Below are 14,585 nucleotides of genomic sequence, written 5' to 3'. Positions count from 1 at the left end.
TGGATATGTGATTTGGTGATCTGAAGGTGGTATCTAAGATGAGGTGTTTTCTGTTATTTGTGCTTTGATTTCGTGCAAGCTATTAGGTTTTAGTTGATTCAATTTGGATCTGTGACGTGTTTGATATTCATATGTGATTCGTTGAATCCCCTTGTTTCCTATTCAAATCTGACTCGGTTAGCTCATTTTGTGATTTTGCTAATTTATTTCGCGTATTTTACTTGTCTCAGCATGGATTTGTGCTATGCGATGTTTCGATTTGAACTTGTGAGCTATTATTTTCCTCATGATACGTATAGTATAAGCTCTTAGGCGTTAGATGTGATGATGAGCCCTCTCCAGCAATGAGATAACACAGAGACCAGTTCGATCCACCTTTTCCTCTTCTGAGGTTCAGATCCATGCTTGCGCTTGCGATTTTCATGGTGGTTTGATGTTGATTTGCATACGGAGTATGTGAATTGACTTCTACTTTTTCCTTTTGTGTTTGTAGCAGTTATCTGTCGGGTGTTATGCATAGGGAATTTGACTTCTATTTTCATGGTGTTTTCTGTTTTTAGTCGATTTTGTGGAGCTAAAGTTGATGGTTCGATATGAGGAATTGATATTTGTTATTTGATATATATTCTTTATAGATAATTGTTTAGTTTGAATCATTGTTTTATTATGTTTTGTGTTTGTTTCAAGATTGTGACTGATGCATTTTGCCCAACATGTAGCTCCATACATCTACCCATTCCTTTGTCTGATTAATATTCTCCTCCTAGGTTATGAAATCTATTTAATTGAATTATGAAAAAAAAAAGTCAGTTTAACTCAGATAAAAATATTTTAAAAAATTAATATTAGGTACGTATGTAGGTCTAGATTTTAATTTGAAATAATACAGATGCAACTTGAAGGTTAAACTTCAGGTTAATCCATTTAATTAGTTATATTGTAAAAAAAATGTTTTACATGGAATTTACACACAAATTACAGTGATTTTTTAATGTAATTTTGTCTTGTATGTAATGTAATTTGTTGACTATAATATGTAATCATGCTATTTTGTTGCTTTTCAATTAAAACAAAGGAGATTTCATATGTCATTTGATTTCCTCCATTTGACCTGTATTTTCATTTGATTTCCTCCCTTTGTTTCGTTTGATCTAATAATTTTCTTTTAGCAAAAGCATATGGAATCAAATGCAACACATTTTTTTCAGGTATATAATTGCATTTCTCTTGAGTTTAATTCATTTTGTTCAAGATTTATTTGTACTGTGTTGCTGCGATGTTTAAAGAATAATTTTCCAAAGAATTGGTAAGGGAACCGAAAACACAAATTTTAAATTTAAATTAGGAATCAAGATCTAAATTTAAAATTTGTCATTAGTTACAATAATTTAATATTGAAATTACATTGCTTTTTGTTGGAGATTCACTGTAATTGGATTCAAATGTCATAAATTTAACATACTGAGAAATTTAACTAATTATTTGAAAATTTCAGTTCTAAATTTTGCTTTTACAGAGACTTGCTGGACAAGTTGACAGTCATTAGCTCAATTGATTTGGATCTACTTGCTAGTGAAGTAATGTAGGTAAAGTTGGAAGTTCTGAAATGATATTTGAATGAAAACTTGTGAAAAAATTTAGATAAGTGGAATAAAATTGTCCCATGGTATTTTGTTTCATCTGCCTAATGTGGCCACAAGTCTAACAGTGCATAGTGCCTTATATATTTATTTGAATGTTTTTCCATGTAGGGTTTGTATACATAGATTTTTATTTTGAATATCAATTTTCTTGTTTGTCATGTTTCTCTTGCTCACTAAATCAAGTTTTGAATAGATCTGTACTTTAGTTGTATGTCGTCCTTTGTCTCATGGAGCATGTATTGTTTTGTACATAGAGATGTATTTTTAATGTTTGTTGCCATATGTGTCATGTATTGTTTTGTTCATTTCATCAAGTTGCGGAAACTTGATCTGGTATTGATTTCAACAAACCAATCCGGAGAAGGGTTAGCACAATTGCAAATTAAATTTTAATAGTGAAGAAACTAGTGTCCTATTTGATTTGTTTGATTCTGATATGGGACTAGTTTTGTTTTAAAATTCATGCATGGTGCTTCAGTTTGACATATTAACATCAGAAACTAGAAGTTTTGTTTTAGATTTGTTGTAGTGTACTATAATAGTCTGCTGCTTTCCTGATCCAAGTTTACTTGATCTAATTGAGTTTGTTTTATCTAATAGTTTCCTAATCTAAGTTACTCAGACATTACAATATAATTTAACGATCACATATTACATTCTACATGAAAAAACCTTAACTGTTCAGAATGAAAACTCATATCAGAATTGAAACAGTTACCCTTAGTTGTCGTATACTGTGCATCTTTTGTTCCTTGTTATTTTTTAGACCTAAAAAAATTATTTGAAGATTGTAGATATGAGAGTAGTTTACAACCAAATTGTAGTTGTAATATGAGAACACATTTTAGATAGAAACTCATTTATCATTTGCAAGAATGCTATATTAGATTTACAGTGTAATTCATATGTAATTCCACAAAAAAATTACTGTAACATCTACTCCCTCCATTCATAATGTAAGTCATTCTAGCATTTCCCATATTCATATTGATGTTAATGAATTTAGATCGATATATATGTCTAGATTCATTAACATCAATATGAATGTGGAAAATGCTAGAATGACTTATATTGTGAAACGGAGGAAGTATTTATTATTGATTCTTCACCCTTTTTACTTTCTACTTGTATATGCTCAGTAAACAAAGTGTGTAAATAGATGTAGTGGTTCTTAATATAATTTTTTGTAATTTTATTATGCAATTGCTGATACATGTGCCAATCATGTACCTAATAATGTTGATGGTGATGAAAAATCCTGGAGTTGTTGGTGCTGACTTGTGCAGTTGTTGATGATAAATTCTGATGGTTAATGTCTCTTGAATTCTTCTATTGGTGATGATCTATGTAACTAGAGGTTAATTCTTGCTATAAATCGTATGTTTATAGATTGGGCTCAGGAAATTTGGGTCTTTTCTGTGCTCAGGAAAAAAAATTGGGCTTCAAATTATGTTAGAAATGTAACGTGGGCATTAAAATAGGCTATATTTGGGCTTGTATATGGGCTCTGGAAAAAAAATTAGGCTTATATATATGTTTTCCTCTATTTTTGGGCTTTAGAATAGACTTTATTTTGGGCTTGGATTTGGACTCCAGAAATAATCTGGGCTTTAAACAGTCAAACATCATATATGTATGATTTTTATTTGTTTAATTAATTTTTTATCAAATATTTTGAGATGTTGGATGTTGATCCTATGGCTAAAAAATCTAAATGTTTGAAGCCTAAAAAATCATTCGAATCCCACATAGACAGCCCCAACTCCAGTATCGTTTGGGGATCACTCTTCTAATTAAGACAAGTCAAGCGTCAAGAGATCTCGTTCGACCGGACCGTGAAGATCGAGGTGGTTTCTGTTTGCGAGTACGGTAACTACAGGGCAACAGGTAAAAATCTATAAATGAGACACATAAACGTATAGGTGAACTAGGTCGTGCCCCCCGCGGCAAAGCTGCGGACACTGTGAAGAACAGAATAAACGAACATGGACATATAAAGAAAATAAAATATATGGGTGAAAGAAGAGTTATCTGGATAATACTTCTAATGCTTATTAGTTTAGTGAGGCAAAAATATTGTCCAACAATACAAATTGGAACAATCCAATGCCATATACCTCACAAATACATCATAGGCATAGACACAGTATAAGACCAAGTGCATGATTAGTGTTGGAAGCACATATAAGCTATCATGCTCCTGCATACTACATATATATAAAAGCATGCATAACAACCATACAAAAGCTTATGGAATGGTAACAAAAGAAAGGAAATGAAATGAGAATGGTCATCTTTTGTGTTAATGGTTGTCATTTTGCGTCGATAACAACCAAACAGCTCCAGGAGCCTATTAGCAGGTAGGAGGAGCCTGTTTAGCAGTTAGGATGTCATGATATCAAAGCATGATCTATTTAGTTATTTTAAAAAGGAAAATCAATAGCATCAAAGTGTAAAACTTGGGCAAAGTAAAACAACACAAAATGTTTTGAACTGAGCTACATCAAGCTAAATATACAGCTATGTGGGATAAGTAATTAATCACCCATAATCTATTTGAGCAAACTTTAAAGTTGAATGAGAATAAATAGCACATGGTAGCGGGTCCATTAGGAAGTAAATCGTAGAGAATTGTTTTGTGTGTTGAGGTGCAAGTGTTTGAATGAATGTAACATTCTTTTTTTTTCTTGCAGTTACAGTATTTGCTAAGCGATCCAAAGGAATGAAATGAGAAGATGCGATCCAAAGGGAGGAAATGATAACATATCATAACTTTTTAAGATAGGTTAAGCTAATAAATTGATAAGATTTGTTCAAAATATATACATATTTGGTGACATGAAATACATATCATATATGTTTGGACAACATGCAGAAACAATGACCCCATCTTGCTCTCTATACACAATGCAAAATGAGGCAGTAACTTGCACGGTAATCATTGATGTTGCTTACCAGGTCATGGAATTTGCATAGAAATATTCAGGGAAAGATCAACTAATATAGTGTTAAATAGAAACTACCTCTTTTTTTTCGGGGGAATGAGCACAATGGGAACAAACAACCACATGGAAGAAACATAAAGTATATGACTCGAAGTCCCAATTGATGATCCCGCACCGTGTACTAAAATTTGGAAATAGTAAAATCTGCATTTGTAAAAAAGCATAGGTAGTTGAGTTAAACTATTTGATGCAAGAGAATACATGTAAGTGCAACTGGAACACACGATCTACCCATTAAAGAGCAGTGCAATCTATAAAACAGAATTCTATATATATTGAGAAGTAAGGTTCTTATATGCAAAACAAAATGAATCTATGACATGCTGGTATGTAGTTGACCTCTGGATTTCTAACATAGCAGCTTTCCGCTTGCGTTCTGGACTGTAGAGAATAGATTCGACTGGAAGCTGAGATAATGTTATGTGTATGCACTCCCCAGAAACCGATTGGTTCTTATCAGTACTCTGAGCCATCACTGTCTGGACTGACCTATAAATGGATGTAAATGAAATATGAATAACCAAAGAGATAGCAAGGAAGGGAAGTCATGAAGAGGAGTAGCACACAAAACCTGAGTAATTAATAGACGCTAATAGGAACAATAATTACATGTGCAATCTATTGGTAGGACCTTTGGGGTGGAAAAAAAGAGGACATAATTACAGATTTCCAGCATATAATCATTGGATGGAAATGATCCTCTGACACTACACTGGATGTTCTGTGTCGCACACCACGTTCACTTATGTAAAACTCTTATTGTTAGTCTGATCTAAATAGTTCAAGAAAATAATCTATCCGGTCATTAACGTCTAAGTTCATTCCAATTGGTGAGTTTCTTGCATTGTCAATGTAGAATGGGAAATTATATCTTTAATTTTCTTATTGTATTTACTAATTAGGAGGTGGAAATACTTTAATTCTCATTAAATAAAGCAACAAAAAAGCATTCCCAAATTCAAACCTCATTCCTAATGTTAGAGCAATGGTGAAAGCACATAAAAAAGGTTTGAGCTACATTTCATATGAGATGCTAAAAAACAACAGGCACACTCATAAGCTTAGGTGCAGTCCAAATATCAATTTCTGACTTCTCATTAAATAAAGCAAAAAAAAGCATTCCCAAATTCAAACCTCATTCCTAATGTTAGAGCAATGGTGAAAGCACATAAAAAAGGTTTGAGCTACATTTCATATGAGATACTGATAAACAACAACATGTACAAACAATTTTCTATCTCTTAAGCTTAGATGCAGTCCAAATATCAATTTCTGACTTCTAATAATTCAATTCTCTTCCAAACTTTTGCCTAATGTAGTCCTCGAGCTTAGGAGGCCTAAATTTCAGCTTGATGTCATGTAGAAAATGCAAGCACTAAACAAAATATGGTTTACTAAATGCAAACTTGGTGAACACCAACATTAGCCCAAGCAAAGAAGAAGCAGGCAACCTGGTCGATCTTGATGTCAGCCTGTGAATGCTGGTAGCAGCAGGTCTGCACGGCAGTAGGCAGCAAGCAGCAAGAAAAGGGAATAGGTAGAGTAAGTAGTCTGCCAACAGTCAAAGAGGATTAAAGATTCGGACGATTACTTTCTATCAATTAGGCGCTCCGGCCAGGGCTTGAGGTGCTTGGGGCTTGGGGGCTCATCGTATAATCGTCCAGCAAGCTGCAGGCGGCAACGCAACTGCCATATATACTAATCACCGATTAGTTGACCAAGGGGTAACAGGAAGAAGAGCTTCAAGTGGCAGTGAAAAACCTTTGAGAGGCTTCGATGAGTGTGGGAGGAGTCTCGAGCGGTGATGGCGAACCGATCTCAGAACGACAGCGCCAGCGGTGGCGGTGGCGTTGGCGGAGAACTGAGCTTTAGAATCGGCAGCGTGATTTTACAGTGACTGGGAAGAGGAATGGAGAATAAACTATACCTTAGAGCAGTTTAGAAATATTTAGGGAACATTGATGGACGGCCAAGATAGCTCGCAGACTGATCGGACGGTCAAAAAGAGAGTGAATAGTGGAACAGTGGCAGGTTGTGTGGCAAATGAACGCAACATCGAGCCGTACCTCATCGGAAACTATAATCTTTATAGATTACCCATTTTCTAAAAACTTGTTCTGAAACTGAATCGTACAAAATACTTAAAAAAACAGAGACTAGTGACCTCAACGCCAGCCGCCAAGCTTATAAGCACTAACTGTAATGGCGCTAACCCCCTTGCAGACATGGTGCGGGTGCCCATCCCCTTGTCAACATGGCGCGGACATACCACCAACCGCTTTGGTGCTTAGCCCCTTACCAAAGCGCCATCCCCGTTGACACTGAGGTTGGGGATTCTACCTCACGTCACGCCATCCCAACCCCCTTCTAACTTGCAACTTGGACGTTCTAGAGTTTGCTTGGCCAGCACTCCCTCTCTCCTTCCCTCTCCCAATCTCTTTAAATAGGTGCCAAAATAAATCAAAGAGATTTTGTAGGGATTGTATGTGAGATTGAATTGCAAGGTATATTTTGAACTGATATAAAATAAAATTTAAAACATAAAATATCAATAGAGACTGCATTGAACTATTTGAAGAAAATCAAATAATGGTGTTCTTGTGTAACGTCTCGCCTCTCTCCTCACTCTTGTGCACTCGGGAAGAATTTTCTGGTCGGTCACCCATCTCGAAATTGCTTCCAGGCCAAGCGCGCTTAACCTCATAGTTCTTTCGAGATCGGCTTCCGGAAAAGAAGTTGCAAATTGTTGATATGAGTATTCTATTAATCCTATTAAGCCCTAGGCCGGGATGTCATATCCTCACCCCCTTGAGAGAGATCGACGCCCCCATCGATCAACCCCAGGCCAGGAACGTCCCCTCTTGGCCACGTCCATGTGTCCAGTGCCAGCGCATATGCCATGCTGTGTGACCACTCCGGGTCCACACCAGCCATGCACACCATGCCTGCGCAACTGCGACACACGCGCCTGTGAAACCGCGAGAGTCGGCTCTGATACCATTTTGTAACATCCCGCCTCTCCCAGGCCGGGCCCTGACCACTCCGGGTCCACACCAGCCATGCACACCATGCCTGCGCAACTGCGACACACGCGCCTGTGAAATCACGAGAGTCGGCTCTGATACCATTTTGTAACATCCCGCCTCTCCCAGGCCGGGCCCGCTTATATTTGGCAGCTTTTATAGGCCATAGAAACTATGACACCCATCTCAAAATTGCTCCAGGCCAAGCACGCTTAACCTCAGAGTTCTTTCGAGATCGGCTTCTGGAAAAGAAGTTGCAACTTGTTGATATGAGTATTCTATTAATCCTATTAAGCCCTAGGACGGGATGTCACATCTTGCATCTATCCAATACCATAGTATTATGAGTTTGTTTGCATATTAAGCCAGACTATACAGTTGGTTATATTTGTTACTATTATATTTAAATTTATAGACTCATGTCGACTATATTTTCTTTTAGAAACCACACTATAGATTACACATATTAAAAGGAAGTGATGATCTATGATATGTTTTCATTAATTTATATGTAAGCATGTAACAACTTGCATATTGAACCAACTAAAAAGAGGACTAACTTGATGGCACAAATAAACCACATTTACTAATAATAGTAGTTCTTTAGGATTTTCTTAAAAAAGGCCACTAAACATTCAATTAAACAAGACAAACCATTTTACTTTTAATTTACGCTTAATTTGTTAGGCACATTTTCCAAACAAACTAAATAAATACTTTTGAAACATGGCATGTGTTCATGCCTATCATACATAATTGTTTATACCGATGAATTAAATATTATATATTTTGAAGCTAACAAATAGCTTGGAAAAATTATCTAAGCAATGCCGATGAAGAAAAATTACGGAGTAACAGTACTTTTGAAACATGGCAGGTGTCATCCGGTTGATATTCCGCCTATATAAGTTTTTCAAACACAATCTAAAATACATGCCCGTGCAATGCGCGGGCTACCTTCCTAGTTAAATAAAAATAACTAGGACCAACATGTTAGTGACATCAACCTCTCTTCTTCCTCCTCTACCCCTACTCTCTCCCCCATCTCACCCTCAGCTTTGTTTCCAACCACCGCCATTGGCGCGAGGCAGTGGTCTCATCTGGTGTATCTCTCATCAACCTCACATGTGGGAAGTAGCAGTCGTCCTTGGTGGCGGCTGCAGTTTTGTTTGGTGCCATCAGGGATGACCACCTGAAGGCAGCATCTAGGTAACTTGTGGTCAAGGTGGAGTTGCAGATGAGTCAGAGAAAAGGAAGCGCTGCGTAATGACTCCGCCAAGAGAATGGCACAGAGCACAAATGGATCAAGTGACGAAGGTGCATAGCGGGTAGATCGATCTTACCCGGTGCCATCGCATCTCGATCTGCTTAGCTGGCCTCTCAATCGCCATGCTCATCTCATCGACCATCGACACAGCCATCGACGAGGACACAACTAGCTCGGATATAACCATGACTACCTTATGTATTAATCAAATAAAGGTGCATGTGTTCTACATTAGATTTACTTGTTATATATTTGAACAAACGTTGCTACACAATGAGTTTTGTGTGTTTTTGTTTACAGAGGTACTTGCTTAGGCGAAGGAAAAGAGACCGAGCATAACTAATGCATGGATGATTAAAGAAGTTGATTGGGTACCAAATCAAGACCTTCTACAAGTCTAATTCTACCTCACCATGTCACTTTTGGCCCATAGAAGACAAGAGATCAAGTTGTACACGTTTTGGATTCGGATTCAGGCCTCCTGATAGCATCAACTTCAAACGGACCTAGCCGCTGTTCTAGAAGGAATTTCAGGGCCCATGGGTACTTGTTGGAAAGCTTATGGAGTCTATTTTCAGATGGATTTGGTTCCACGTCAAAATTCCTACTAAGTTGCCAGGAAACTGCAAAACAAGCCACGTATCTCATCCAGTCCGAATCTGATTTGTGTTTTGGGCCTTGTAATTGTGTCGTGGGCTTAGCTCAAGGGGGTGTGCGCCCTAGGGCAACCCTAGGACGTCCTTAATCATATTTATTCAGTAGCCGTCACCATTTAGAGTCGGGTTTTGCTTAGATTATTCTGTCAAGAACAGTTTCGCCGCTAGATCGGTTTGTGGAACCCCAAATTCGAGTGCTTAATCATTCATATGCAATTTGGTTGCAATTTATCTTGTTCTTGCTTTTGTTCTTCGATTCGCATGCAGGGATTAGCCTTCTCGGTGAGGTCAACCGGGTTTCGGCACGGTTGATAACCAGAGGAGACGTGGTGCTGCGATTGCGGGGCTCAGTAGCGTGTTCGTTCAGAAGCCGGATCGAGTTGTGTCACGACTCCGCCCAACTCAACTGTTTATCAATACCTATCGGAAGATCGGGACCTAACTCCTCATCAGCCATCGTCGTCCCATGACGACCACATCTGTCATCGTGCTGCCCTCGTTCCCCCTGCTTAGTTGTCAGACCACCAGAACATGCTTCCTGGAAGTGGAACTCTTGCACAGCGAGGCAGGTAGCCCTGGAGATTGATGTGGAGGTAGTGAAGCTTGCCATGGCGCTGCTGTGGATGAGATTGGGATGGACGGTAGGGTGCACTTGTGTGGATGATATAGATACCGAGTACCCATACAACCTATATATTTCATTAGGAGGTAGACTAGATCCATGTATTATGTATATATATAGAGTAAAACATGGTCATCATGTTGTCTTAATTAGCTAGGTATAGATAAATAGTTAGATAGATATAGATGTGTTGGGGATTTAGGGCCTAATCAAAGCATGGATGAGCTTCGCTCATAAGGATCTGATCCCTCGTTTAGTGTTGAGCTCATATTTATGACCTTAAGCCAACAGCTCCTATCCCTGTCAAGTCCTACGTTTTCTTTTACAGCCCTATATACCAAGAAGGAATAAATCATCAGCTATATATTGTGACACAGTTGGACATATCAGAGTTTTTACATATTATGTGGAGAGTTTAAATAAATACCATATCGTGTGTGGTTCCTACAAGTTCCTCCTTTCCTCTCTTCCAGTGTGATCCCACTCTCTGCACCTCCTTTCCTATCCTACCTACCAACAAGTCAGACCGTGGTGCTCCTGAATCATTGCGATCCGAAATCCCTATTTACCTCATCGTTTGACCATGTATTTGAGTATTTCGGGTGGAACATTAATTGAGGACTATGGATCGGATTTAACTTTTATTTGGTTAATTTGAGTAACTGTAGTTGATATATGTCGATGTTGTAGTGGATGGTTAATGTGGAATTTTCAATTTTTGAAACATTAGGACATTGGTAGGGATTGGGTAGTGTTAGAACCATGCATGGAAGTTGATATCTGTGAGGCAATATCTAGTACACTACTAGAAGATTTTTCTCTACAAGGACCCCTCTAGTTTGCATACGGATCGCGTCTGCAAAAATCAACTTGAATTTTCTTATACGCAGCTCCTTAAGATACCCATATACAAAAATTGTATTTTCTCAGACGGACCTCTTAACACACATGTAAAAATGAGCCTATTTCCGTATCCTTCCATTATACAGAACTCTTAAGTGATGGCATGTGAAAAGCGCATTCGGGCTACATAGAGAGCACATAGGCCCCACACATTAATTAGTGGTTGTTCTCCAAGATTTCTATACTCATGATTTTGATGAGGGTGGGATGGAATCATAACTCTGCTGGCCATTTGTGTGTTAGAAAATAAAATACAGTAGTTCAGGCATATTTTTGTTTTTATAATGTCTGTTAGAAAATAATCACTATTAGACTTGATACATCATTCTCTTGCACAATTATATTGATTACCATTTTCACGATTCTTTCAAACAATAAGAATAGAGAAATTCCAAGGATAAGTTACTTTAATTTCGCCGCATGACATTAATTATACATGATACCAAAATTAAAAGACCAAAAGGGTCTAGTTCTTAAACTATGGTACCAAATTAAAAATCAGTCAGGTCTAGTTCTATGACAAGATTTATTAATTGAGATATTTTTATCCCAGTACTATTTGGAACGGAGCGGTTTTAATTCAAAATGTGTAGATGGACCAAATTGTTTGTTCAGATAAGAACTTTCAGTGTCAAATTAAAGATAAGGTTGGATCTATTTGCTAAAAAAAAGGCAAATTTTGCTACAGGACACCGTCACTTCGCGGTTTTAGCTGTAGGGCATGGCACGAAGTGACTTTTAGGGGAAAACACTACTAAAAGTTAGATATTTGCTAATGGACACCACACACATTAAAATAATACTTTCCGGTTGAAGAGGAGAGAGAAATTATGTGAAATATCAAAAATACCCTTGGGCCCACATGTTAGCTCTCCTATCTCTCTTCTCTCTCTATCCCCTCCTTCTCTTCTCCCTCTCTCATCTCTTCTCTTGGCAGGCGAGGTCCGGCGGTGGCAAGAGGGCTAGGGCGGAGTGGCCGCGGCGACGGTGAGGTCCAACAGCGGCGGCGGCGGGAGGGCGAGGGCGGAGCGGCCACAGCGCCCGACACTGGACAGCAGACGAGGTCCGACGGTGGCAGCTGCGTGTGGAGGAACGGCGGCGCAGCTGGACGGTGACGGCTGCGGCAAAACGCATGCGAGGGCGAGGTCTGGCAGTGGCGGCGGCGGGACGGCAACAGCGGAGTGGCCGCGGCGCCGACCGGACAGTAGGCGAGGTCTGGCGTGGCAACTGCGTGTGGAGGAGCGGCAGCGCGGCTGGACGGCGACGGCTACGGCACGCAGAGGAGCGCCGGAGCCGGAGCGCGAAGTGTGGAGGAATGCCGGCATGCAGAGTGAGGAGGCCTCCGGCGCTATTACCATGGCCGCTCCGCCCTAGCCCACTCGCCACCGCCGGAACTCGCCAGCCGCTATCGTCGCTAACATGTGGGATAGAGAGAGAAGAGAGATAGGAGAGTTGACATGTGGGCCCAAGGGCATTTTTGTCATTTGACACGATTTCTCCCCTCTTTAACTGAAAATTATTATTTTAATGGGTGCGATGTCCACCAGCAAATATCCAACTTTTGGGAGCGTTTTCCCCCAGAAGTCACTTCGTTCCGTGTTTTATAGCTAAAACCGCGAAGTCATGGTGTCCTGTAGCAAAATTTGTCAAAAAAAAAAAAGGTACCTAACATCTAAAGTTTTAAAAGGAGTCAGTTAAATAGATCCTTCATATTCAGTGCTAGCTATTTGATATTGGTGCTAATTGTTTGGCTAAAATGATCCAATCAAGTAGCATAAAATATATAATGGATAAAAGATAGGCATGATTCCTCGAGTTAATTGATTATTTACAGGATGGATTGAGGATTAACTTTTAGAAAAGTGAGGCTGTGATGATATTTTGGTAATGACTAATGATGTAAAAAGCTGTTAAATATCCTGAGATGTTTTTTCCCAAAATGGGGAGTGGCATTTAAAGTAGCATGGGGTGCCCATCAGTATGGTAGGTTTTGTGGGCGATGATTGTGCAAAGCTAGATGAAAAACTGATAGAAAGGCTCGATGGATGACATAGTGGTTCTTAATTTATCGCTTGGTGGGAGAGCCACTTGTTCGACCAACTTTATTGCAAGTGCACGAAAATCCACAATATATGTTTACGTAGGGAAAAATATGGAGTGAAAACTTAAAGACTACAGTAGGATTATGTAGGATCTAAAGATAAACGTCCGAGATTTGTTCACATCACGATAAAACTTTTACTCATAATACCATGGACAAATATCAGATGTTCATTTTTATCCTAAACCTGTGTTTGATATTGAGGATGGGCTGAATTACTGCTGGCATGGGAAATGAGAAAGATGATTAACAATTAATTAAGTATTAACTACTACAAATTTTAAATTTATGTTTTTTTAAAAAAATCTATATATAGTAGATTTTTACACAAAACACGTTGTTTAGAAGTTTGGAAAATGTGCGTACGAACAATAAGAAAAAAGTTAAGCCAATAAGCAGTATCAAATGCAGCCTAAGTGAACAGAACAAAAGGATATTTTCTTTCTCACAAGAGGGGATAAAAGAAAAAAAATGTTATTCCCTCTATTTTTTTAATATAAGGCATATTTTGAGTGGGTACAAGATCAGGGAGAGTATTAAATCAAGGGAAAGGAGTGCTAAAATTACCATGCTACCCATATTTAAATAAATTCTAAGTACTCCCTCCATTTCAATTTACTTTGTCATTCTAACAAATCACATAACTAAAATTAGGAGGTGTGAAAAATTATATTACTACCATTATTAATTACATTCTAATCATCTTTCCCAACACAAGCATTAAAATTCCTTTTGAGAGTAGTACATATGGTTGCATTGACGAAGGGTAGGAATAGAATTACATATCTATTGAACTACCATCACAAAAATATGCTACGTATACTCTTGTATAAATAAATAAAATATTTATTATTTTTTCTGTCATTACATAAAAATATACTTTATCATGAATAATACCTCGTACAATAAAGTCATGAACATAATAGTCTTATATAACAAACTTATACACTACCAACAATATAGTCTACAAATTTTCACATTTCTTTCATGCTAATGGGAGAAATGGACCTTTTGATTGGAATTAAACGATCAACTAACGGTCGGATGATGGAATGGGCATAAAATATAAATATGTATATGCTTTATAATAGAAATATATGAATTGTAATTTTGTATGTATAAACTTTATGAGCAAAATATAGAAACATTAATTTGTAAAGAAAATACTTTAATCCAAACTTGAGTTTGGAATATAAACTTTATTAGACGTATAAACGTTAAACATATAAACATAGTTCTCTAAACTTAAAAAAGGAAAGCATGTGAAGATAAAAAAAAAGAAAAAAAAGGTGCCAAACAAGAAAGCAGGAAACTGATCACGCGGCTATGCGGGCAGGCGAATTAGCGTTTTCATGTTACATGCGA

The sequence above is a fragment of the Oryza glaberrima genome, chromosome 12, assembly GCF_000147395.1.
Source record: "Oryza glaberrima chromosome 12, OglaRS2, whole genome shotgun sequence".
NCBI lineage: Eukaryota > Viridiplantae > Streptophyta > Magnoliopsida > Poales > Poaceae > Oryza > Oryza glaberrima.
Note: the sequence above shows the minus strand (reverse complement) of the source record.